This window comes from Corvus cornix, chromosome Z (genome assembly GCF_000738735.6).
Source record: "Corvus cornix cornix isolate S_Up_H32 chromosome Z, ASM73873v5, whole genome shotgun sequence".
NCBI lineage: Eukaryota > Metazoa > Chordata > Aves > Passeriformes > Corvidae > Corvus > Corvus cornix.
The window spans coordinates 67564984-67592479 of record NC_046357.1 but is presented as its reverse complement, the minus strand read 5'-3'; the positions used below and the strand labels follow the sequence as shown (position 1 = coordinate 67592479).

At 38.6% G+C, this 27496-nt stretch overlaps 1 long non-coding RNA gene across 3 annotated transcripts; it reads right to left on the bottom strand.

Moving 5' to 3' along the window:
- Positions 1-1949: 1949 nt before the first annotated feature.
- LOC104693212 lies at positions 1950-27285 on the bottom strand. Of its 3 annotated transcripts, none has more exons than XR_002046912.3 (4): positions 24609-27285; positions 13385-13575; positions 5678-5947; positions 1950-5380 (listed from the first exon to the last, which is right to left on the bottom strand). It is a non-coding gene; the product is annotated as an uncharacterized LOC104693212 (long non-coding RNA). The 3 variants fall into 3 exon arrangements; XR_005603973.1 differs by lacking the exon at positions 24609-27285 and adding an exon at positions 18902-24575; XR_752507.4 differs by lacking the exon at positions 24609-27285 and having other exon boundaries at positions 13385-24575.
- Positions 27286-27496: the final 211 nt, after the last annotated feature.

Below are 27496 nucleotides of genomic sequence, written 5' to 3'. Positions count from 1 at the left end.
CTGGCTGTTGCAGATTTCATTGTACACCTACTCACTCCTTGCTGCTGTTTTGCTGACATCAGTGTGTTTTGTCCTTTTGCATCTATTATCCATCACCATATGTCCTCTGTTCACAAACATGATCCTCAGGGAATCAAATAGCAAAGCACTCTAAATATCAGATATTCAGATTTGCAAATGATCTGTCCCTTACACCATATACAAACTCACTATGTGTATGGCCCCACCACTAGACAGAAACAGGTTTTCACTCAAGCTTTAGACCTCTTTTCCACAGACTATGGGGACATGGGGCTTTATGTCAGTCTAACTTTTTTTAATTTGAGCATTATGATGTCAGTCCTGCACAGTGCTGATACAGACAGCACCCAGACAGCACAATCAGAGGCTGAAAGTCTTCCACAGCCCTCTCCTTGTTGCTAGGGTGAGAAGGGGAGCATCTTTTACACCCTACAGGCCACGGGAGGAAACTGAGACCAAGTCATGCCCCGAAATCCTTCAGTTATCTCCTTCACTCCCCCACTGGCCAAGGACTAACTCCTCTGAAGAGGAAAGCTGAGGAGTAGCAAGAACAGAGCTCTGAGCTGAGCAGGGGAAACACACCGTGGTGATGAACCAGCGGCCTGCAGTTGTCCAAGTGTCATATCCTCCTGTCTACTTCAAGCCACACTTGCACAGGGCAGGAGGAAATGGAGGAAAAGCACAGAGATGCATTCTTCTGTGACTGTGGGCACTCTTTCTACCTTAACAGGGTAGGAAGTTTGGAGCTGTTTCAAGTTTCCCCTGCTTTAACTGGATGCATCATGCACCCAGAATCTTCTCATTGGTCTGGTTCCTAGGCTTAAAAAATCCCAGCTCTGTTGGGTAGCCATGACTTCTAACAGAGAAGTGATATTTTTGAAACAGAAGGCAAGGAGATTCCAAGGGAAAAACAGGATGCCTGATTGTGCACCTCAGGGAGAGACTGAGTAATGCCCGGTGGCAGTAAACCTCCGCTCACTGCTGAGAGAGACAACTGTGGACAAGGGTGGAAGGTAGGGAAATGACTGGAAACACCAAAGACAGTAGAATATAAATAATTTTGTATTCTTCCACTGTATGCCATACTAGAAATTATTTTCCAGTTGCTACATTTGCAGGCATTAGACAATCAGGAAATTCAACCTTCTCTCCCTTTTAACATCTTACACTTTTGGCAGCTCACAGCAGTTCATTTGGCAGGCGCGTGCACCAAATGTGCCTTTCAGTCTTGTAACAGATGGAGTACATTACACACAGGACTGCATGCCTCACGTACAATATCTAACACTTAAACTAGGAAAGGACATCCAACAGATCCCACTGACCACAAAATTACTTCCATCTCGCTGGAGGGAAGAATTTTATAAATGAGTTAGAAGCAAATATTCTCTCTCTGCATGGTAAATAAATGTGTTATGCCTGACTCCGCAGCCTGTCTTTTCATAGGTGCAAAGAATTTATTCTTGTCTTCACATTATACTTTGGATATGTCCCACCTGAAATCTAAACCTAAATAATTAAATATCCTCTGATCTGTTTACATTTGTGGTATAATTCTTTCAGAAAGAATGAGTACCAGATCATTTTGCTAGATGTTTGGTTTTAGTGGCTTCTTTGTTATATGGTTATAAAACCCAGAATAAAATATTAGCCACACAGAATTGTCAGAGACCATAGGCTTTTGATTAATTTACAGATTAAAATGTTTTACTCAATTCATAGATCAAGTCTAAAGGTACTTTAATTTCAAGTACAACTTACAGAAGATTTTCAGAAATTCTCCTAGCAGATTTTTGTTTCCTTAGTGCCCACAGCAGATAGGTTGATGGAGCTAAAGAAGGAACCTTTTAAAACATGGCAGCTACCAGGTGCATGGAAAGAACAGCCAGAGGGCAGAATACAAAAAAAAATAACAGAAGAACAAAATATTAAAATATAACCAGAAGGGTTTATTATTTATATATTCAGAAACCAAAGAAGGGATTCACACAGTTGTGAATCACACAGCAAGTTAGAAACTATCAGTGAATGTTTAATACATATTAAATACATGTGCTAAATTATACAGACTATTATATAACATATATTAAACACTCATGGGTGCTTTCTAAATTGCAGTGTGATTTGAGGCGATACAGTCACTCCCGTCTTCGATTTCAGAATCTGTCGGATGGGGATAAAAATATTTCTTGATATCAGTGGTCTAGCCTGAGGACGTCCTGGTATTTGAACAGCAGCCATTCATGTGTATAGTGTTACAGTTTTTATCACTGAATTATAGATAGTGCTGTCAGTACTTCAGCAGCTCAAACACCAACATAAACCATGTACAGAAAATCCTATCCTTTTCACTGCAGAGCTGTACTTAAGAAATAGACTGTGGCCCCATTTTCTCCTCTGTGATCAACTTTCTCTCATCTAGGGCCGGGTCAACTGTAGCAACAAAGAAATTAAGTGTACCATGGATGCTGCAGTGTTAGCTGCTGCTCAACATGACGTACCAGAAATCATGTGAGACTTCATCCCCTCCCCTTGTAAATGTGTGAAAGAGTTTAATTTCTGCAATTTTTTATACATGTATATATGACTAGCTGTTTATTGATATACATCCTGACATGAAGTAAGTCTGGTATAAAGCAAAACATTAACACTTCGTTTGTGGACATAGCAATGCATTGTTTGGTCTGTCTGAAACCAATTATCTGCAGGACAAGTGCATATCCAATTAGACAGTAACTATACATATATGAACAGAATTGCAGTACAGAAAGGTTCAACAAAATAATTGACTGCATTTGTTGTCATTTTATGGAAGATAACAATATTAGGTCTTCTAGGAAACCTCAAGAGACCAATACTTTTCTTCAAAAAATTAATTTCCTGTTGTCACAGAAACAGTTTTAAACTGAGCAAAGCAGAGGAACAAAGTTAATGTTGACTGAATTCTTACATTCCAAAAACTTATCCAGACCATGAAGACAAGATAACAGACAGGGGTAAAGAATAATTCTTAATTCATGGAAAGAGAGTAAGAATTTATAAAGAGGAATATTCCTGTATTCAGCCAAGCATTATCTCTTTGCTCCAAGTACAGATGGATTTTATTGTGGCATTGACAAGAGCCAATAAAACAAGTTCACAAATTTCTGTACAACACAAAACAATGCTTTTTACAACAGCAGTATGTAGATGTATTACTTCAGTATAAATGTATAACAAACAATTTCAGGCATAAAAATTCAATCTTGCTTGAGAATTCAGTTGCACCTATAAAACAAGTTAAAACAGAGAAGGCAAATAAGAGGAATAAAAAGCACACAAGACTGGCTGTGACCAGTCCAAGCCTTCTCCTCTCACAGAGGCACATGTGAATCTTCTTGGATCTGCTGTGCTATAGAATCTAGACAAAGGAAGTATTGTACCCCACAGACCTAGACTGCTCTCCAGGACAGGGCTCTTGACCGTAGAGTGGCATTGGTAAAGTGCTGAGGACTGGGGCCTCATGGGGCTTTTATAATGTTAATAATGATTGTATGGACAAAGGAACTGATGACAACACACTGCAGAGACAGAGCTGTGCTACCAGCAAAAATGCTGCACTAGATAAATTATCAAGCCTGGGTTGCCTGAGTTCTTTGCTTCAACAGGGGCATTTGCATTCATACATTAAGTTTATCTGACCTTCGTTCACTATTTATGTGCAAGACATCAGTCAGTTTAAGCAATGCCCCACTGTGCTCTGAGGTGAGCTAAGCATACTGATTTCCTTAGATCTAACTCCAGAAATAAAAGGAGAAATATGTGCAATATATAGAGAGAGAGGTGTAGGGCTTGTTTGCATAGCTCAGGACTTGGTCTGCCTAAAACCATGAGTTGGCAAGCCGTAAGGGGGTCATCTCAAGAACCCACGGGACACTGTAGTGTGCACGTGCTGTGCTAAACACCCTGACTCATGGATATTGTCAATGTTAGATGACAAATGTCGCAGTTTAAAAAGTGATGACTCTCTGCTGCCACCAAGCAATAGTGGCAAAAAAGCAGCGTGTCCCCCTTCAGCAGCAGCAGCTCACATCCAGAACTTTGATTTGATCTGGTAAGAATTTGGGGTGCTAACAGCTGTAGTACAGGACAACCTCTTACAAGATTTCTGATGGAAACTGTTGCATCTAGATCAGCTAAAACCAAAACGGAGCCTGGGTAAGAGCTCAGATAGCCATATTCCTACTGTTGGACCTATCTTAGAATACTGGAGGGGCTGGTTTGCAGGCAAATATCTAAATATACCCTAAATTATCTCAAAGAAATGTACACATAATAAAGGATGCCTTTCCAACATCTATGCTCCTGACTTTTGTTTCTAGTACACTGATCACAAACCTACAGTGTGGATTTGCTGTGTGTTTATTACTGGGATATAGACTGAAATGACTCTTGAAACAGCAAGCATCTTAAAAAACCCACCACACCAAAACCTAATCAAAACAACAACAGCAAAATCAAACACAACATCAACAAAACAGTATTGGTTTTAGTCAATTTTTACTCATAGTCACCAAAGCTGTGTAAAAATAGTAATTAGATAGCTATATAGCAGGCATGAATACAGTATAAATATTTTGGTTTATGTATTCTGAGGGTCTCAACCATCACTCAGAAAGAAGATTATTAAGTCAATAAAAATATCTCAGCATTTTGGTTTGTATTAATCCTGAAGGCTTCTGCTAAATCTTTGTACAAGGGTGAGACAACTACAAGTTTGAACTAGATCACATCAAATGACACCTGCTTTCTTTACAATCTGTATTTCATTCTTTTTTGCTCTCCCATTTGATTTAAAGCACATTTTTAATACAGGCCCCATCAGTGCTGCATTCTCAAAGAACATTTCCCGTGATATAGAAGGTTTCCACATGGGTGAAGGCAATGAAAAAATCATTTATTTCCAGTTTTGGTGAAATTCACAAAAACCCGCGTAGTGGCTATGCAGGTTTGTAAAACCAAATCATTTGAATTCTCCAAGCCCTAGACAGGTTATGTCTTGGCAGGCTTCCACTTCATCTTTCCAGATATTTGATAGAATTTGTATGACTTTCTGACAGCTCAACTCAGTGTTGTTGCAAACTATTATTCCGCTGCAACCCTGCTTCATCATCCTCTATCTGCTCAGCCACCTCATCTGGTGTGGGTAGGGATTTTAAGACCAAGTACAGCTGCTTCAACGGGTGATCACTGCAGCTCACAAACTGGAATATGAGTCAAATGTGGATCAAATTTTATATTGCTGCTGTGATGGGCAGTTGCTTCGCTGGTCATCACCCAGATGTTTGCCATAAAGGTGGTGATCCCCAGGAGGGGAAACCTGGGAAAAAGGGGATGACAATATGACTTCAACACTGGGACTCGCACTTGCTGCTCCAGCCCCCCTGTAAAAAATTCACCTATTCAATTGAATTCTACTCCCACTTAACAATAATACCTTCTCACATTTTTATGTTTCTTTATCTTGTTAAAAATACATTAGCTAGTTTCCCAGGTGGTTAAGAGAATCATATTGCTGCAATAGCCAAGGCAGCTCCTTCCCATCTAAGTCTGCTCATGGTCCTAGGACACAGATTTTGAGTTTAGATCTCTCTGTTGTTATCCACATCTTACTCACCTTATTGTACTGCAGTGTGATCTTAATGAGGTTTCCTCTTCCAGACTTGAAAAGGTAGCAGTGGATTTGATTTTCAATCATACCACTTCCTGAGATTGCGTGGTTACTGACACTCTTTGACCTTAGTAAGTTACCTGTTGGATACTAGGTGACTTTTAACAGCATAAGCTCGAATCTGAATAGTGTGAGAGCTGCCGATTTGGAAAAATGACTCTTTCCACATGGGATAGTGTTAATGCATCTGTCAAAGGTGCTGGTCCACCTGGAACTCTGAAAAATAAAAGAAAGGAACTTATGGCAGGCATTTTCTTCTATGGCCTAAGCTCCAGGACATCTTCATCTTTCAATAAAACCTGCCTGGGATTTTTTAGACGAATGCAGTGGGTATTGTTAGACACTGAATTAAATCTCATTGAACCTGGTTCAGACATCTCCCCTCACCAAAGAGGGAAAGGAATTCTGTTGCTATAGGTAAAAGGGATTTTATATGGTTTTATTTGAAGTTTGAATGGATGCTGGCACTTAAGTTAGAAAAAGAGTGAGATGCTAATAGATAAAGACAAAAAAAATCAGATTTGCTTGGGCATAGAAAGAGGTACAAAACCAGGGATGGTCGTAAACAAAAAGACTATGACGAGGATATTATTTGTATGAGGAGGATATTATTTGATTACTCCTCTGCTCAAAAAGAATCCAAATTTTCTGTGTTATTGCAAAAAAACAAACCAGAACAAACTAACTCAGCTCACTGCTTGGTCTTTTTTCCTCACTGGAATATCCTTAAAAGCCCCAAATGTTTTCTAGTCACTTGGACCAAAAGGAAGGCAATTATCTGTGCTAGGTCTTTCGGGAGGGAAGAGAATTTGTGTGGGTAGATCTATTCCCTGCTGTTCTACATTTGTTCATGTTTCTGATGGGTGTATTATGGTTAATTAAGCTTTACATAATTTGTTATTTAAATAATTGCTAAATTATTTAATTCTCAAGTAATTGTAGGGTCTAGATCTGGAAATGGATAGAAAAAAGAAACACCATAGTTGCCCATGGAACAATTTTAATCAGGTGTTTTACTTTTCTCCCATTCTCTTTCTCCTTTTTCCCCACCTCTCAGGAGATGGGTGGCATTCTATAACTTAACCCTACTCATACCTTTTCTTGAATTATCTGACTTTTCCATCTCTCTCACTATAACCAACACCTAATCATTGCTTGGAACAGCTGGAAGCTTTGTACAAAAGAAAAGCAGGGAGGAAATGAACAAGACAGCATGTTTTATAGTCCATCCAAAAGACCAAAAGCTTTCTCTCTTCAACACACCTCCACATGAGACTGTGTTGTAAATAAATTCAGGGTCCAAAATCAAAGAAAAAATAAATCAAACATAATTAAAAGAACTTTACAGAAAAAGCTAGAAAGTTATTTTAGTTTTCTGCATTGCCCATTATTGACTCCTACCTGACCTGTTTGAAACTAAACATCTTTGTTTAAAAATAAATACAATTGTCATTATCAAAATGATCCTTTGATTCCTCTCCATCGATCTTATCTCCACACATGGTGGGTTGGCCACCTGTTTAGTGTCAGCAAAAGAGCTTTTTCCTTTCTTACAGGAGGGGAGAGCCAAGGATATAATTACTGTAGATGGTGCATGGAACACAATTGTCTTACACTTTCCAGCTTTTATTTTTTATGATAAACTTTCTTCTCTGTATCTTACTTTTCTGGGTACTTTCATGGCTTCTGCACTTGAAGGGGGAAATGAAACTAGAATTCCATCAAAGGTGTTGATGACCGATAAAGATAGAGAATGAAGTCTATTTTTAGAGCTAGCTAAGTAATAAGTTTAATTGTTTATCACTAATGTTCCCAGACTCAGATGTTGTGATAATTGCAATGGATGATCTGAAATGCAATAAACAGATGACAAGACATAAAATATTACACTGATGCACTTAAAATGTTACTTCAATATATTCTATCTACTTATAGAAAAAAGAAAATAAATTAGCTTTTCTTCAAAGACATCCATTATTGATGGAATTAGGTTTTATCCAAAGTACTGCTTAAATCACTTGATCTTCACCACTAACAAATACAAGAAAAAGACTTTAAAAACACAAAATCCATAGAAAGTGAATAGCACTTGGGAATTTTTTTATATGTCTGTCTCCTCATCTTGTTCAAATTTATCCTTTATTTAAATGGAATCACTTAAGTTGTCCCTGCATATTGTCTGGTCCAACCTCTTACCCAAAGCAGATCTCCAAGGAGCCTCCAAGTTGGATTAGGTTGCTCAGTGTCTGGCCTTCAATGAAAAATCTCCAGGGATCAACATTCAACATCTTCATGGGGCACCTGTGCCAGTACTTAATCACTCCCACAATTAACAGTTTTTTGCCCTATATCTACTTAGAATCTCTTCTGCTGCAAGTTGGGAGTGTTGCCTTTTGTCCTTCAAGCTCACACCCCTGGGAGCAGTGGGGTTTCATCTTGTAAAGAGCCCTCATTTTGCAGCTGAAGAATTAAGTCTTCTGAAAATTGAGCCAAACAAACCCCCCGCCCACGGTCAGAATATGTTATGTGCTCAAAGCACCTACTGCTGACCTCACTTGCTCACTCACCTGAGTGAAAGGCAAGAACTTTCCTGTACTGGGGTCCCAAAACGGGATACAGTACTCCAGGTGCGGCCTCACAAGTGCATAAAGTGAATAATCACTGGAAGATGAATCCTGGCTAATGAAGCCCATCTTTCACACACAATGTCCATCTTACTCACTGTGCTGCTAGTACTTAATATTTGTCTCTATAGGGACACAGGTTCCAAACAGGCCAAAACCTTGGTTTTGTGTACAGCCCAGCTGAAATAAAATCTATGCTATCACTCCTTTAAAAAGATTATTAAACAAATGTTAAATATAATACCTCTACAGAGGTTGTCTGATGAGCAGAATAAATGTAGATGTCCAAATCTAATATCACAAACACTTAAGCCATGAAATAGGAAAGTCTTGTTATTTCAAAAGGGCCTTCTAACCTCAAGCCTCCAACCCCTCACAGCATGCATAAAACAACGGTTAGTTCCAAAATAGCCTCAAGTTAGAAACTAGATCAAGCATTGGACTTCACAGTAGTTTAAAGATGATGTTTTGCTACTGTTACTCTGAAATGCTATTTTTCTCTGAATAAACACCAGTAAATTGGACACAGATTTTTGCTTGCAGTTTGAAACTGTGGAACATGGAACACCATGGAACATTTGTTTTGGTCTGCTCAGGTAACTGTACATATGGCTCACTATGGTAATTTCTTTCTTTTATAAGAAGAACTGGTGTCCTATTGAGTACTCCTATCTACAGAAGACAAAGTATTTATTTCAAGATATTTCATAAAGTTGTTCTCTTCTTGCACAAATAAGTTCTACAAGTAACTAAGAAACAGTGGAGAACTAATTCTTCCTTTCTTCCTTACAAGTGCACCGGATTCTTCTTACTAAACAGAGTTTTTATGTAGCCTATTTAAACATGTTGCTAATCTTCTAAACAAGTAAAGCAAAGCCTCTGAAGAAGGTAATTTTCTTTAACTCACTTTACACTACCTTTTCTTAAGCATAAACTACTTGTCTTCTAAGCAAGGTCTCTTAAACATCAGGTTCTGAAAATGGAAAATTATTTATTTTGTTTGCTCTATGAGAGTTTTCAGGATCTGAAATGCTGTCTGGATAAGATCTCTTTCAGACAATGTTTTTTCAAAGTCTGTCTAAGCACAAATAGTGATTTTGACAAAGCTTACAATAAGGTAGGGATTGAACTAGTAGTTTCACAGATCACTTGCCAGAAGATTAGAGAGAATCAATAAGCAATTACTTGTATGATTCTGAAGTCAAGCCAGATCTTGCTGTGGTAAGAAAGCACAGCCACAAAATGAAGGATAGACAAGATTTTTACATAAGAAGGCAAGTTCTATTCATGTCCATATCAACTGAAACTACACAACTATTTGTCTCAATCTTCGAGCAGGAAAAAAGTCAACATACAGTGGTTCATCTATGTAGATAAAGCCTGTATCACTGAAAGGCATATCAAGGAGAGAAAAGACAGTCCTTGCCATTAACTTTTGCTTATCAATTAGCATCTCCATTTCCATCACTTGAAGTTCAATTCTTCAAGCACGATGCTGTTAGCCCTGCAACCACATGTCCAAAAATTCTGGTCAGTGTCATACTGTTAAAAAATGTTAGAGATACACTTCATTGAGAAAAAAACCCAAACCAAAACAACAACAAAATCACAAGGCTTCTACTAGTATACATTAGTAAATGTGTATATAAAATTGCAGCTCTGTTAGGAAAATCTTTTTACTCGGCTAAACTCATGAACACTGTATTGGTAAAATCTTTCTATTGGACCTGAGTCCTACTTCCAGAATACCTTATACAGGAGCGGGAGCTACTAAAACCAACCCATCTCCCAGGATTTTGAAACTGCTGAAAAGGCAGTCAGGCTACTGGGCCACCCAGCTACTTGTCAGCCACACTTCTTCAGAGCAGCATTAATTTACACCACACTTAACACCAGTGACTTGGTACACTCAATGTCAACATCAAGGAACAGCCGTAGTGGAAAAACATTTCAAAAATTCATGTAAATTAGCACATACAGAGGAAGAAAAAGCAGTATGAATCGGGGGGTAAATGAGCACAAAGTCACATAAAAAGTCAGAACACAGAGGTGACTGCAGAGACCTGTGGAGAAGAAACAGGAATTTTTCCACTCTTAAATGTAACTTGCCCATGAAACTTGCCCATGAGAGCAGTTCAGTTTGAAGAAATTCATTTGGAGAAGCTCTGCAGCCTAGATTAAAACTGAATTCACAGACAAATGTAGTTTCCATGAGTGTCAGCCCAGTATATTTAACACTTACTAACCGTTAGGGGAAAAAAGTTAAAATTTTTAAATATAACATCAAGCAAATTACTATGGTCATCATGAAAACACACTACAAAACCAAGCAGCCTGAATTATTCACTTTGCATCAATTTCCAAAAAATACCTGGCTGTATTTCAGCTTCAGTCTTTATAAAAACAGCCACCTGTACACCTACTTGTTCATATAACAGAACAATTTTTACACCTACCTGGAAAAAAAGTATCAACAAAATATACTGTAAAAATTGGTTACAATTTTTAAATAGACTAGGGAAAAAATAAATCCTAACTTAATGACTACTCCCAAATGTACAGTATTCTACATGACAAATTTCTCATGACAGAAATGTGTTTCACTGCATAGATCCTGTTTAAAGCACTAAGGTAATATACTGTCAGATAAATTGCTTCCTAATTAATCAATCAGCCTGGGAAAAGGTTCTCCAAGAAAGCTTACTTAAGTATGCCCAACTGACAAATTCAATCCCTTTTGTCTTTTTATATTCAACAACTATTATAATAAATGGGTGCACAGACAGGAATGTCTCCCTGAAGATGGTCTGTTAAGTGAATATCCAAAAATTAGAAGTATTCAGATCAAAAATACAAACTTAAGAAAAAAAAGGATATTTTGAAAGGGAAGCATACCTGATGCATAGGGAAAAGTAACACACCTTACCATGTGACTTTTTTCAACCAAAACTAATAAACCTTTTCAATGTCATATATTAAATATGTGCAAAGAAGCACTTAGAAATTACATTAATAGAAATTGCTTAGCAACTTATTTCAAATAACAGAAAAATACAAGAAAGCCGTAAGTAATTCACACTTAATTACCAGCAAGAGAACATATTCATTGAATAAAGGATTTGAATAAAATTATTGTCTTGCATCTCACAGTTCAAGTTTCCATGACAACTTTTCTTTACTCATGAATAGCAGGTTTGAAGTAGTACCAAAGTATGATTCAGATGTACTCTGCTTTTTATTTGAGCTTATCAAGCAAGATCTCTAGTAAAGAGAAGAGAAAATACATGCCTATTACATTCATTTTACAAAATACCTGAGTGTGCACTACAACAGACTCCACAATGGTAGTGTGACGGTAATTATTTCAATTTAAACTCCTGACTGCTAGCAATAGGGGCACATACTGAAAGCCTATGCTTACAAAACATTACATTACTGTAAGTGAGGCTAGTCAAATTTATTTCAAATATGAACAAGTTTTGCTTGCAACTGAAGTGTCTCCACATTTAGTAGGTTTAATCATGAAAATTGCAGAGGAACTCAAACTCCTGTTAACTTCAAAGTATCACTATTTGAATGACCAGCAGCAGAAAGAGCAAGTTTCTCAGATGAGTGGAGTGTTAGATGGAAAGAAAAAATTTATGGTGAAGTACCTCCCAGTGACTGTGATGTCATCACATGGAAACTAGTTTAAATAAAATTATGGTTTGGGGATATCTTTGTATTCAAAAAAACCCCAACTTTTGAGGATGACAAGATTAAAAGAAATGAAGCAAGGAGCATTACCACATAAATAAATGAGCTGGATTTCTTTTTCAGGATAAATTCTTCTTACACAAGCTCCATTTTCTAGGTTCACCAATTTGAAAACCTCCTTAGAATTAATAGGGCAGGTTTAAAAGGCAGCATTTGCAATTATCACAAAAGAAGTATTCAGCTTTTCCCAAAGGACGCATATCTTTTTCTACTGCTTCAAGGAGTTCTGGAGACAGGTGCAGAGATACAAGCTTGCTCAGCACAGCTTATTAACTTAGGCTCAGAGTCATGGTAATGAAGCTATATGATCTGCAGGCCAAAGCTGCCCCAGGTTCCAGGCAATTTTAAGTGTAGTCAGAGGAAATGTATTCACCTTTTTTGTGTCTGTGCATAAAAATTGCACTCACAACCAGTATTTCAGCTTCAGGTGTTTATTCTGCTTGTCGCCAATTTTTGAGGCTCAGCATGAGCTTTAGAGCTGCCCACATTTAAGCATCAGCTACATGCTACATCAAATCCCAGGAACAGAGCTTTTCATCTGAGTTTACTGAGTTCACATTTGAAAAGACTGGCCATGGTCACTGGTTTTCAATCTGAGGTTTTATGCATTATTTCTAACTATGAAACCCAGGCCTGGTCTCAACACCCTATGGCTAAGAATAAAAGGCACATCTACCAGAGTGCTTTTTAGAGGATCTGCAAGGTGAAGAACATCAGCAGCTCTTCCCAGAAAAGTACCCTGTTCACTGCTCTGGAGCACTACTTCACATATCCCACTGATTGTACTAAAACTTCTCATCCCACTAAGACTGAAAACACAGCTCATGTGTGAATATTTCCGCCCTCTATTTGTCAGTAACATTTTCCTCTCTGACAAAGGTCTTGTGCATAGCCCTGCTCCTTTGCTTTCTGTACCTGCATAGGCAATCTGTTTTCTGTCACCTTGTGCTAATAATATTTACTTACAAAAGACTGTCACCAGGAACTACTTCAATCTGTTGCAGAGAAATGCTGATTTCAAGTGTTTCAGAGTGTTTGCCTGAGAAATTCATTTGACTATTGCCTATCAGTTACTTGTGAAAGAACGCATCTTTAAGTACATTTAACCAGCTTCTGTTGTTATCTTTTTTCCTTCTCCCAGAGATGTTAAGATGTTAGAATCTAAGATAAAAAAGTATGTTTGTCACATCACATTTGTACCACAGAAGGACTTTGCTTGGTAGTCTATACACAGGATTCCTCAAGTGATGTTTAGAATGGCTGATTCACTCACATGAGTCAAAGTCACAAGAGTTAGATGAAACCCCAGTTCAGAACTGTGCTGATGGATCTCAACAAAAGAAAACAGTATGAAGAAAATACAGAGGGCAGTTGAGTCCTGAACAGCCAATTCTAGTATTTTAAAGGCAAGCCCAGTTGTCAGTTGTTCTTCTATCGCATACACATTTGTATCAATAGTCATTCCTGGGGAAAGAAAGAAAAAGGTATTAGGAATACTACTAAATATTACTAAAAAAACACCAGCTGAGGTCTTATGTAATTCCTCATGTCATCTTACTTCTATATACTACACGCACCATATGTATAAAAATAGGAATTGTGAACACTAAAATACGACAATGCTGTATAGCATCTGCAATTCTTTTCTCTTATAGCATTTTTTCTTGTGTATCATGTATTCAAATCACTGTACTAGAGAAATTGTAAAGCCATCAATAAACTATATAAGCTACCTTTTCTAAAAAGTTATGGATTTTATATTTTTAGTCTTTTAAAATATTACAGTTGTCAAATATACTAAACATTGCAGTTTTAAGGCAAATCTTTGCTTAAAAAATCCAAGGCTAGAACAAATACTGGATTAAATTACATTAATAATGGCTCATGAACATAGGCTATTTTTGAGAAAAAAGGCTCCTACATAACTAGTTTCTAGAAAAGTGAAGGAAACATTTTCTTGTCATGCTCTCTTTTTCCTGTAATCATTCGTTGTGTTTAGAGGCTTCAAAATCTGGAATAAATCTCATAGGGGTAAATTAATACATGAACTGCACATTATCATGATTACAGTCACCAGATGAATTGTAGGGGGTCAAACAGATTACTAATCCTGCATTCACATAAATATGTATGTAGGAGACATAGAATGGAGCATGGGCCAGTCTCTATGTAGGTTTTCCCTGAAAAGCCCCTTAGTATTGCAGCACTATACAAGTATGACAGGTCCAAACAAGAATTATATTCTCTTTTCCACAATGTAACGATCCATTTGTATTTTATGGAATTACACATTTTTATTTAAAAAAATTTCAAGGATGTGCTTACCAATATTACAAATCCAGGGAATTACAAGTATACTTGTAATATTCATTACCTGTAGTGCCACCTTTTACCACAGACCTAACCTACTTCCTGCAAGTGACCTTTTCTATCAAGACCTTAATGAGATAAACACATGGTGACTATCCTCCTTTAAACAAAGGCTTGATTTTGGTGTCTTATCTATACAGCAAAGCATACAAACCACTAAACTTCAGTGAACAGTCCCACTAGCTCCATTTTGTGAAAATAATTCCATGAACCATAGTGACCTGCAGCAAAAAAGTCAGCAAGCCTTGGCACCATTACTGTTTGGAAATCCTGTCTAAATAAAGGCTGTCTTCAGCATGAAAGTGAAGAGGTCTGGCTCTGCACGTTTTTAATTTTATTTTCTTCCACTCTGAATACAGTAAATCCCACATTAAAACAAAACAAATAAAATCATTTCACAAGCTACTTTAAAAATACATTCAAACCGGTAGGTGTTTGCATAGAGATAAAAACAAAAAGGAGGAAGAATCTCAGTTTTAAGGATTCCACCACTTAAGGGAAAAACTCCATTACTCCTCGACACTATGAACCTGCCCAAATAGATATATATTAATATTATGCCCTCCATATCATCTTCAGCATCTCTACCATCTGTTAACCTATATGACCAAGAAGGTACTTCTCCAGTAAAATTAATTTCATAGAGTTGTGTGTTTTTCCTCTTCTTAGATCACAGCTCCATTTGTGAAGTTGTGCAATGATTCACTTAAATCAAAACACACCATGATGGAATGACATTGCATAAAAAGGCACATGCAAGGACACCATTTTGTGACGCAAAAATATTGTTTGGTTAATGATACAGCATAGCAAGTGTTTCTGAAATTCTCCCAGATTATTTCAGAGCAAGCAAAAACATGTGTCCAAATTTTCAATAAACTTGAACCAATACACATCAGTCCTTCTCATATACTCATTCTCATCTTATTATGGTATATATGAGCTTCTCTTTAGTATTACAAATCAAGATGATTTTCCATTCTGGTCTAGTATGATACTGCCAAGAATGAGTCACCTTAATCACATGGAATTTTAAGTGGCTAGTCCTTGTTTTTTGAGCTGAATAAATTAAGTTTTCTGCAATCCTAACCTGCTGTGGTCCCTATTTAACGTAACTGTTTATCTTTCTAGGTTCAGATATTACAATAAACAAATACCTAGTTTCTGAGATGACTTAACATTTGTGCAAATCTGCAGCTTTGAATCTGAGTTCAGTGGAGTTATTCCATAGGCAGAGTGACATAAGTTTAAAAATATTCCTCAACTAGAAACAGTGCTTTCTCTGACTTCTTTTTAACCTAGGCCTAAAATACAGCTATCCCTCTAAAATTCCTTGAGTTATGGCTTCAATGTTACCTCAGATGCATTGCTCTACAGAAACAAACCAAGCCAAACCAACCAACCAAACAAACAAAAACAACAACACTCAGAGAGAGAGAGGAAAGATGCTCAAAAACTAATAAAATGATGACCTGGCCCTATATGTTTTCAAGTGCATTTTTCTGGAGATGGTCAGAAAACAGCTTTTTTGCCTGCATTATGCAATCACTCTAGCAGTCACATAGCTTATATTTCTTCTTTAGAAGCTATTTTATTCTTTACTTTAAAATCCATATCTGATTATTTAATTTTTCTTTCAGTAACAAACTTGTCTTGTATCTAAGTGCTTTTCACTCCCAAGCAAACTGGAATCTGCTTTTGCTTTCAATTTTTAAACAGCTATGTAACAGCAATATAAAGGATGTAAAAGTATGTGGACACGTTCTCAGTTTACCTTTAAAATCCAGAATTAATTGTATCTCTCTATTTTCAAATCACTTACTTTCTTAGGCCCAGATCCTGTATTTATATGCATTTAACCTTAAGCATATCATTAATGGCACTGTTACCCTGCAGGAATTCAGATAATCTGTTTTCACTAGCTCTTCACTACAGATCAGGTTTTCAGAAGACAAGTTCTCAAAGTAGGAAATGAAATTTTAATTCAGGGCTCCATTCTTTTCTGAGTCTACTGAGTGGTCTTCTGAGCACTACTGGAAATGAAGAGGTATATACTGGGATATATGAAAAAAGTCTAGACATAACAAGTGATTGCAATTTGGACCCTGCATGTTACTTAATTCATCTGTAAAGAATGAAAAAGGAGATTAGATTCAAAAATAGGAAAGGCTTTCCATGAGCAATTTAGAATTTGGAAAAGCATCTCCAGCATGAGCATTAGGCTGTGCCGGAGAACATGTTTGGCTAGGCTTCAGCATCAACGCTTATCAGTTTGCAGGGCCCACACACACACACTCTGATGCTTCCCTTTCAAGGGAAAGTGAATTATCTAATACTCACTTCTGGGGCTGCGTGCAATGGGCAGTGGCATCTCTACCCTGCTATCTAAGTTTTCCTGGAGGTGACCACGGCAGACTTTCCAGGGGTAACTGCAATTGCAGCAGTGTGGAGCTCTGTGCAGTCTGTCCCACAAATAAACCCTTGTGCAGCTGGGTTCTGCAATGCTGCGCACTGCTCAAACCCCATTACTGTTCATGTCTTAATGGCCCCATTTAACAACACCTTGCAGGCATCTGCTTGAGTGAAGGTCATACCTTCCTCTACATGTGCATGGAAATAGAAAGCCAAGACTCACACCCAACCTCCTATTCCGCTATAACACTAAAGAAAGTTCTAGTGTGTTATGATTGAATATTATTAATTGTTCTGTTTTAATGTTCTCTAATGTTCCCCACGTAGATCTGACCAGCCCCATAAACCATCAATCTTGAGGAAAGATCCTATTTTACTTTTCTCATTGGATCAATTTCTGGTTTGAAAATATTGATTTTCTCCTTATCTGACAGTGTAAGTACTACAAGCTGTTCTGCGGGTAGCAGAACTAAGAAGCAGGCTTCTTAGGGTTGTGTCCTTTGTTCTCAACCTTCAGACAACACCCGCACAAAGGCAAGAAATAGAACATGCAGCTGCTAACATCCAGCTGCCAGCTGGTTAATGTGCTGCCAAACACAACAGCTAACACCTGAGCTGTCTGTGTTATTTCTTTCAGTGACAGCTTTTGCTTATAAAAAGCAAGTAGTTTTCACCAGATCTATAGGAGGAAAGTTTCTTTAAAAAATTTTATTTTAAGCATAAAATCTGTAATACTAACCAGGAATGAACAAAACATACTATAGGCACTGTAATATCCATTCTCTGTGTTAGCTATGCCTGTGTTCCAGCTGCTTGATTGCTTGAGCACCAGTTACCTATTGTCTGCTTCTGCGTTGTAAACACTTCATGGAATACAGGACTACCAACCAGTGTTTACCACATACTAGAACACACAGATAGAGGTTTCAAGCTATGTTGTCTTTAGAATCTCTTCTTCACATAAACAGAGAAACCTGAAGCTTTTTGTCATCTCCAGACATTCTACTTCCTATTCATTAGAGAAAGAAACACAGCACATTACATTTGATAGTTTGGGGTTTTTTAAGTAATTGAGTAATAATAGACTATCTCCCTTATCGCCATATGCCAAGGAAGTTCCCTACGAAGAACTAGAGTGACAGCTTTCTGAGAATCAGACTATTACACATTTGAAAGGTATACAGATCTATTCTCCTGGCTACTTATGTTCCTACCCATCTGTTGCAATGGCAAGGTGCCTGCTTATGGACAGACATGTCCATTTCAATAAAGCAAAAATAACAATTGTTAAGAAAAAAAAGCTTCCAGGTGACGTAAAACTTCCAGCACTCATACTTCCACAAGGAATCCCTCCTCAGTTGCAGCAATACCATATGCTCCTCTCAGACCGCTCCTAGTGACACGTGTGCCAAACTCTGGTGGTAGGAAGAAAGGAGATCATGGGTTCACAACTGCCAGGATGACAGACTGAATACTGCAGGAGGAACCTGAGTAGTATGCTAAGGCAACATGTGGTCTTCAAACATGTCACAAAGAAGCACAACTGGCACCTGCGGCTGGTAAAAACATTCATAGCTGAAGTGTGTCAGTTGTAACTAAGACACTCCAATTTGTATTCTCTACCTCCATATTAAAGCAAAAAACTTGTTTGGTTGGGGTTTTTTTGTTATAGTGATGTCTCTTAGGCAGGTCTTTTGGGCATTCTGCATTTGTTATTCTTCTGGAACCTTCATATCAGTATGTTCAAATGAAATTAAGTAATTTCTGACAAGCTTGAATTTAGCATGGGATTTGAAAGCCAAGATAAGTTAATTCCTGTTTGCATACGATTGTGAGAACATTCAGCAGGAACAGGGAAATCCATTGTTTTCAAAGGACACACAAAAGTTGGCATTCAGTAAGCAACTTCATGAAGAATATACAAAAAGAAGACTCAGTGTACTCCTTTTAGATGAGTGAACTCTAAGGTTAACAGGAGGAAAACCTGGTTAATGCTTGTTTATCCTACCCTTCTGAATCTAGTGAGCAGATCTGTTGAGAAACAAAGGCCTTTCCTGTAGTCACTTCCTGAAACAGAGAAGAGATTTTAAGTTCTAAGTAAATGAAATTTTGGACAAAATAGTACTGGTTGCCAGTCTAAAGGCAAACTTCCAGAGCAGCTGCACGTATTCTGGATTTTAACTAGTTGAGATGGTTAACACTAGGGAATTATAAATTGAATTTGGAAATCTGCATTTATTCCAGGCATCTAAATGACAAATTTGAACCCAACCAGGTAGCATCAGAGTCTTCCATTTAGAAGTCTGAGTGAAACAGTAAGTAAATATTGGTACACAAAGCCAGCACTACACAGTAATAGACAACGAGCACAGTGAAATAGTGACATCTATGTTTGAAAACTGTCTCCAAATGGATATCAGGGTGCTCTGAGAGGCTTCCAACTTCATGCCCATATCGAGTCATATGTACAGGTATATTGCAGTGCAGAACCAGGACTTGGCTGCTCTGGGATCAGATCCGTAGGGGAATATAGGCTTCGAAATCCTGAGTATACTACAGCGATGCCATGTTGCCTTGGCTTTGAAGTCTATCTTTCTCTGGCCTGCAAAGGGTGAGTTCAATACTTCAGAACAAGCATCAGAAAAAAACCCCAGCATTCTGAGCAAGTGCTAGCTATAAGGGTCAATAGAAAGCCCACTACCAAAGTCTTACTCTATCTCTTCCATAGTTCGGCATTGCATTTACCCCAATGAGAAGGCAGTCTGCAAGGAGGAACAGGTATGTGAGGTATCCAGTGCCTCAGCTGGCTCAGCCTGGTCTGCAATCAATGTGTACGCCTGCCATTGCAGCTGGGCATGTCCTCAGTGGACCCTGAACACAAACTTCTCCTATGAAATGGACACCTGTGACCAGCAGCTCTTCTAGACTAAGTGAAAGCCAACAGCTCTCGAAGAGAAGTGAAAACTTGTACCCCATTTTCATGGTGAATAAAGCTACGGGGGTTTTCTTATGCACAGGACAAGAATTGAAAACCTATTCATGTTGCAGTACAAATGAATACCACAGTGTATAATTTATCATTTATAATTCATCACTCATAATTGCTCATAGTGAATGGGACAAATATTGTAGATTAATACTGACATTTTTTATACTGCAGCCTGAAAGGATCTTCTACTCTGCAATTTCCTAATTAAAGAGGATGTGCACAATCACAGAATGAAAGAAAAGCTCTGATTATCTTAGCCTATGTCAAGTCAACACATTTTCCAGTGAAACTACAATGTTGAGGGTTAATGAACAGCATTAGTGTAAAATAACATTAATTCTGTATATTACCACCAGCAGACAGCATTATTTCCCAACTATGAGCACAGTCTCACAACTATTTCATTCTCTGAATCACACCATGCTGTCGTTTCAAAAGAAAAATCTCCTAAAATTTTCATCCTACTTAGAAAGAATATATTAAAACACACTGAACCATGCAAAAGATGAGGTGCATGGCAGAAGAAGGGGACGGAGAAAGAAGGCAGAAAAGTGCATGGACTGAACTAATTTCCAGTTCTGTGGTCAGTTTGCAGCAAGCCAAGGCAATTTTTCCAGCCTGCAGGATCCTTCCAGATGCCCTCTTTCCTAAGGGCTCCATGGAAGCAAGTCACAAGGTACATAAACTGTTACATCATCTTCACCTTGTACCTAGCTGCCTCCCTTCGAAGGATCCCTCAAGATTTGCCACTGATTATTCCATGTTTCTAGGAAGCCTCACGACTACCATTTAAGCAGAAGAGAACTGTACTATATTCATAACTGCTTTTCTGGTTAGCGGATAAGTAGGGCCCACTGCCACCATTAGGTGAAACAACACTGCTCACTGACTAGAAAAAGTGGTCATCAGGCAAACATAGATATGTATCATAATATTCTGGATTTAAAAGGGCACCACTTCTTTCTTTATTAGTCCAAATTAGGTAATTCCTAAGTACATTAGGACTAGGAACTTCTAGCAAGGTCACAGAAGAGAAATGTCAGAACACTACAGAAAAGGCCAGATGAAAGATGTCAGTTGTTAACTTTTTTAAACACATCTTTAAACACTCCTCTCACCAGAAACTTTATGTGTTTGTCAGCACATCTCTCTCCTTCCAGTTCCCCTGCTTCCCAGTGACCCAGAGACACGGTGATTTTCAAGATATGTCATTTGTATACAGACAGCAGCTCTTACCATAATGATATGCTAGCACCCTTTTCAGAGTGAGAAATACTGGCAACACAGTCAGCACACAGGGAATTGTTACAACTTCCTAAACCTATACAGAATAAAAAGCCAGAACAGTGATGCATCACTCTGCAACACAGCCACGGGCTCCATTCTTACAAAGCCAGAGGAGTTGCAGACGGGACGTATTTACCAAGAAAATGTATTGGTAATTTGAGTACCCAGGTGACATCTCCTGATTATGTGGACAAGAATAAACAAGCCCTTTTCTGTACAGCAAATGTTGCTGGATCTGTTCCACTCCTTTCCATTAAAAATTAAAGAATAGGGAACAAGGAGGGAGTCCAGAACCTATCCAAGAGACTCTGCAAAGAGAACACACCATGAAGAAAAGCAAGGATACCGTAATCTTTCTCACTATTGTTCTGCCCATTTCCACAGGAAAAGAACCTTGCTCCAAGAACCTGAAAAAATGATTCAAACAAAACCTAGAAGTCATATTCAAAAGTGCCCAGTGTCAAATTAACTGAACACACTACTCCTGGATAATGTGAAAAGTGCCATAATAAGACTGAACTTCTAGGGGAAAGAAGAAAATTTCTTTTACAAACCACCCTAAAAAACTACCAGCACTACCACTGCTACACGGTGGTAATTTAGAGAAACAAGCGGTTACCATTTTTACTCTGTGCCCACCTTGACTGAGCTTCTTAACAATAAATAAACAGTTCAAAGCCTTAACAATGATGGTAAAAATGAGGCAGCGTATGTTTACATTAACTAATGTTTTGAAAATAAAAGCTATTTCTAGAATATTTGAATGTATCAGGAATTAGAGTTAACTTTTCCAAAACAAGTGTAGTGTATTTACCATATACAGTGCAAGATAGTGCCAACACACAAACAAAAACATCTTGCTTTGAAAAGAATCAGTCCATCTACTCAAAGATTAAAATCCTTTGACTTAACAAAGGACAAATTCTCACAATCAGAATCTGGGGCAGGTTCACCTACCATCCCCACAAAGCAGCTGAGCAGGTCATATCAGACTGCTGAGCAGAACTGTGGACACTCTGCCAAGGACTAATGTCTCATTTTCCTGCACATTTTCAAGTTTTTCTCTTCATTCAAGAGTAAATAGATATATGCTGCTGGCAACCAAGCAATTCCCATACTGACTTTCTGTGGCTTTTTCAACAACTGCAAGAATTATTTACGCAATAATGGAAACATGTTATTCTAAAAGTATATTTAAGGGAGCAGTCTGTTATTTGTCACTGATGCCCAGATTCACACATTAGTAAATGAGTCATCTTTTGGGGATGCTCAGAGTGCACAAAAATCTGCTTTACTAACTGATTTACCTGAGCCTGAGTACTTATTTCTACCAAATACTCAGTCCTAGAAATACCACAAAATAAAGAGGCAATCAGGGGATTCGTATCACCAGGGAAAAGACACTTGCTCAAAACATTTTTTATGTCCAGGAAAACCTAGCCTATTGTCTTGTTAGTAGTGATAAAAATCACAGAACAGGTAGGAAATGCCCCTCACTCTGGCAAACCAGCTTCAAATGCAATGAACTAGATGAAGAGACCTGTGATACTGAGTGGCTACAAAAATTTCTGAACAGAAAAAAATTCTTACACGTTTAACAAAATTCTTAGTGTGGCAGTATTGTAGTGGGTTTTATAATTAAACATACTTAGCAAGTAAGGCTACCAACAGAAGCTGAGAGGAACTTCCAAACAGCTTGCACAAATCAGCTGAATAGGGAAATACAGTGGCAAACAAATTCAGTAACAAAAAATAAAAAGTAAAGGAGAAAAAAAATTTACTAGGAGTCCCAAGATGTTTCCCATTAATATTATAACTTTTGAAGGAAACTGACATTTCATTGCAGTCCGGTGAGGACCTTTATTCAGTGAACAAGTGTGGTTAGAAAAGGAAGGGAAGGAGCCACTGAGACAAGAGCTTAATAAGATTAGGCCATTCTTTGGCTCTCCAGAATATCTGAAAAGCTGCTAATTGACATTAACACTCTTTGAAAGATATAGCCAGCTTCATGCTTGGAGGCTTGTCTGCCTCAGACAAGCTCACCATCTAAGGTGACTTCACGCAGACTTATTGCCGGCTTCATACCCTTTCCCCAGTTCAGCTGGTACTGACAAAAGACAAGGTACACTGCTGACAGATCGCTGCTACACTCCTACAATCCCAGCAACTGGTAGAAACTTGGCATTACTGTCCCGGCCCTATTCCTCGCCATTCTTGGAATTACACTGACCTCTGGTGGGTTGCAGGAAAACAAGACGCCGAGAATAAAGCGGATAAAAAGCCAAGCAAATCACAGCCTGCAACTTCGGTCGGGGTTCAGCGAGGGCACGCAGAAAGCCTGACTTTGAAAGTGCCTTAAGACAGGCCGGCAGGAACAATGCCACACTAATGCCTCACTGCTCACAAATCACTTTAGAGATATTTCAGCTTTTACACACGATGCTCCCTCCAGATACTCTGTTGTCTTGTGTTAGGATTTCCTGTAACACCACTAAAACTTTGTACACACAGCAGCCCCTTAATCTTTATGAAGAAAAGGAAGCAAAGAATAGCTGGATCTGCAAGCTTTCTCTGCAACATATATCTCAAACTGAAGCGCATATGTTTAATCTTTCTTGACTCTTCTCAGGCTATGTTTAACTATTTTTGTTTATTTTATTATCTTCTATTGCACATTTTAGCGTGCCTGAAGGCAAATCACTTGTTTTCAGGAGTCTGACCGTTTCAGTGACCGGTTTTGTGGCATGCTGCCACAAATACCAGCACTGACAAAACTCATGGAGAAGTTAATTGATGTTGGGAACAGAAATGAGGCCACAAGCCAGGAAGGGCAGGAACTGGTTTTCTTGCTAAAGAAAGCACAACAGGGAATTTTAGCCTTACAAGTTAGTGTTGGAATTCACTCAGGAAAACTAAGGACACACCCAGACAGAGTGGAACAAAACAAGATGTTTACAGCAGATTCAGAGTTTGACTGCTTATTAGCATTCACAGCAAATCAATGACTACTGAAAAGGATGACGAGCCAGAACTATGCTCACTGCACTTGCAGAGTGAGACTGAATACTGAACTTTACTCTCCCTTGCACATAATGGTGAATTTATAAAAAACTAACTCAATTTGACATTATATTTTCTGGAGAGTGGTGGTGCGGGGAGCCCTCTTCTGAGTATGTCAGTTGCCAGCTGTTGAATTATACTTTGAAAATAAGAAGTAAGACTCAATAAAGAGATCATTGCTGATATGCAGTACTTTTTAGAACTAAAGGCAATGCCATTTAAAGCCTAAATAGGCTCTTTCAGTACTAACTTGTCAGAAATATTCTCAGGTCTGACAAAATATAAGAAAAGGCCTTTTGTGCATGCTCAGGAAGTGCCCAGGAATATTTTAACAGAAAGGGAAAATCTCAGCTCAGATAGCTGGTAACAGCAGACTCACCTCAGTGCTGAGTTCTAAGCAGCTCAATGGAGCTTGAAAACACAAATGCTGTCCACAAGCACTCAGAGACACAGGTACCTTGCTGCTGGGAGTTTGCAGTGCCACTTGCAAGCTGGTTTAATAGATAGAAAATTGCAGAGAAGAATATATATACTAGTGAGTGTAGACATTATCACTGCTCCCTCCCATGCTTTCTCCGTTTGGCAGGATGACAAGTAGTGCACACAGCACTTTTAGCCAGCCAAATGACTTTTCAGACAACCTTCAAAAACTAAATATTCTGTAGCCCTTTGACAATTTGGCTTAAAAAATATCGCTGACACTGAATTATTGAAATATTGAAATATTAAATCATTGACCGCATGTTTAGGAAACAAAAGAGAAAGCAGTATCTCACCATTAACTTCAAGGACAAAAAGGCTGAGTATGTTACATCTTTCACCAGGTAGATTCAGCTTTTCTTTCTTAATCACTGTAGGGTCAAAGTTCTCCTCTTGTGCCCTGTGGCTAAGTTGACAAACTGGAATACATCAACCACTGCATGCTACTGGACAGTGGTTTAGCTCAGATTCCCTGTAAGAGGCCACAAAGCTACAAGAGGGCTTTGTATCAGAGCAGCTAATTCACATCTGCTAACCATGCAAAATTTACAGTAAAGGATCTGAACAACAAGGCCAAGTGCTGGGACAGAAGTGTCCTGACCTGGCAAAGCAGGACTCACACTTTAACCATCTGTTAAACCTCTCACTATATAAATGTGGCATCTGTTTCCACCTCAAGAGGTTGTTCTTATCTAGTAGATAACTCTTAAGATAATTCTTAGTTATACCTTCAATTTAGCATGTCCTGGTTTTGTGCAGGCATTTATAACAAATAAAATTCTCACAGATTTAGAGATTAGGAATTCAGATTCACTGTGATTATCTAGAAAAGAGGTCACATGAAGTCATTCCAGTTTGAATTATGTTGCCACTTTCACAAAAATTCTAACACTGATAGGACTAAAGGAATCAGTTTGAAAAAGAAAATAAATCCAGTGCTGAGTGTCATCTGTCCTTTGTAAATTGTTCCACTGGTTATTTTTACTGTCTTGAAAGTTGTTCAGTAGTAACACAGGATGTGTGACCAATGTCCCTAACCTATGTTTATGACTTGAAAAGCTTTGATCACTCTTTTCTTATGGTATGTGATTGCTTCAGCAAGTTTACAGATGACACCAAATTGAAAGGCTTGAGGGAAGGGATTCTATTCAGAGAGACCTCGACAGGCTTGAGGGGTGGCTTCATAAGACTTGGTGTTGTTCAGCCTGGAGAAGAGAAGGCTACAGGGAGAATTTACAGCAGCCTTTCAATACTTAAAGGGGGCTTATAAGAAAGATATAGACAGGCTTTTTACCAGGGCTTGTAGTGACAGAACAATGAATAATGGCTTGAAACTAAAAGAGGATAGACTTAGATTGGACATAAGGAAGAAATTCTTTACTCTGTGGATGGTGAGATCCTGAGTCAGATTGCCCAGAGAAGCTGTGGATGCTCCCATTACTGGAAGTCTTCAAAGCCAGGTTCGATGGAGCAGCTTTGTGCAACCTGGTCTAGTGAAAGATGCCCTCACCCACAGCAGGGAGTTTGGACTAGCAGGTACCTTCCAACCCAGACCATTCGGTGACCCTGTGACTCAGTAACAACTTCTGGGGATACCTGAAGTGACCAAGTTTTTCATATAGTCAATTAGTGTTCTGTAGATGGAACATTTTCTCACTTAGCTGTTCAATTTCTCCTGTATCCCCAGGCATAAATAATAAATGTCACAGACATTTAAAGCTTTTTCTTCACTATACTGTTCACTTAATCAAAACCTAGTTACATTTGACTTAAACTTCTGTCCAGGCAGCTGTCACTGAGCTGAAAATCAACACTTGACTGTATTAGCAACAGGGAGTAACAGATCTCCACTGATTTAATAGCTTGACTGTCAGCAGCGATCTCATCAGTGTCCCTCCAAGACCACTACTTGTGAATTATAAGTATCACTTTACCCAAAGTGCTGACCTTTATGAATGCATTAAGTTTGGCTTGAGGCAATGCCTAAGACAATCTTCCTCATGTGGAAAACAGAATTTTAAATGACAAGCCAAAGCTATTGCAGGTGAATCTGCTTAAAATAATGTTGACATTATTTTAGGTTTTGCTATAAACACAGCACTAATATACCCTGTCTGTTTTAGGCACGCCTAAGAATAATGACACAAAAACTAATTTCTGTAAAGCAAACTAATGGTGCACGGCTGGAAATATGTAGACTTCACCAGAAACTCTAAGTGGTGACATCTGCTTGCCCCTTAACTTTTTCTTTTATTTATATTTATTGCTCCTAAATGTCTGGGCTGCAATGAAACATGCCTCTTCATCTGGGCATTAGGCAGCCTTTTCATGACCTCCTGTAATTCAGCTAAGACATCACACTCCAGGCTGTTCTGCAGAAGTGACGTGGCAACTCTGCCTTCTGGACACTGTTTAAGTGCTCTCTCTCATATTCCTAGGTAAGGAGGAGACAAAAGAAGTGAGCAGACCACAGCGGCTCCAAGAAGCAGAGCAAGGTGGTAGGAGAGCTGTACAGGTTTCTCTACAGCCGGCACCAGCCTCATCCTGCTCTTCCCTAGACATGGTTTATCCTCCTGGTGTACCTGCCTGCTCTAGTTCCCCCTTCTCGCAGGATTTCAAATGTGTGAAAGCCGTCACTTGCAGGGTCAGGAAATGTGGAAACTGTGCACTCAAAGTTGAGCTCCTGCCAGCGTTCAAGCCTTAGTTATCGAGGTCTATTGCAACTTGAAGTGTGAACTGAGGCTGGTTCCTCTCTCCACGTGCTTCCGGCGAGAGCAAGCAGCAGGA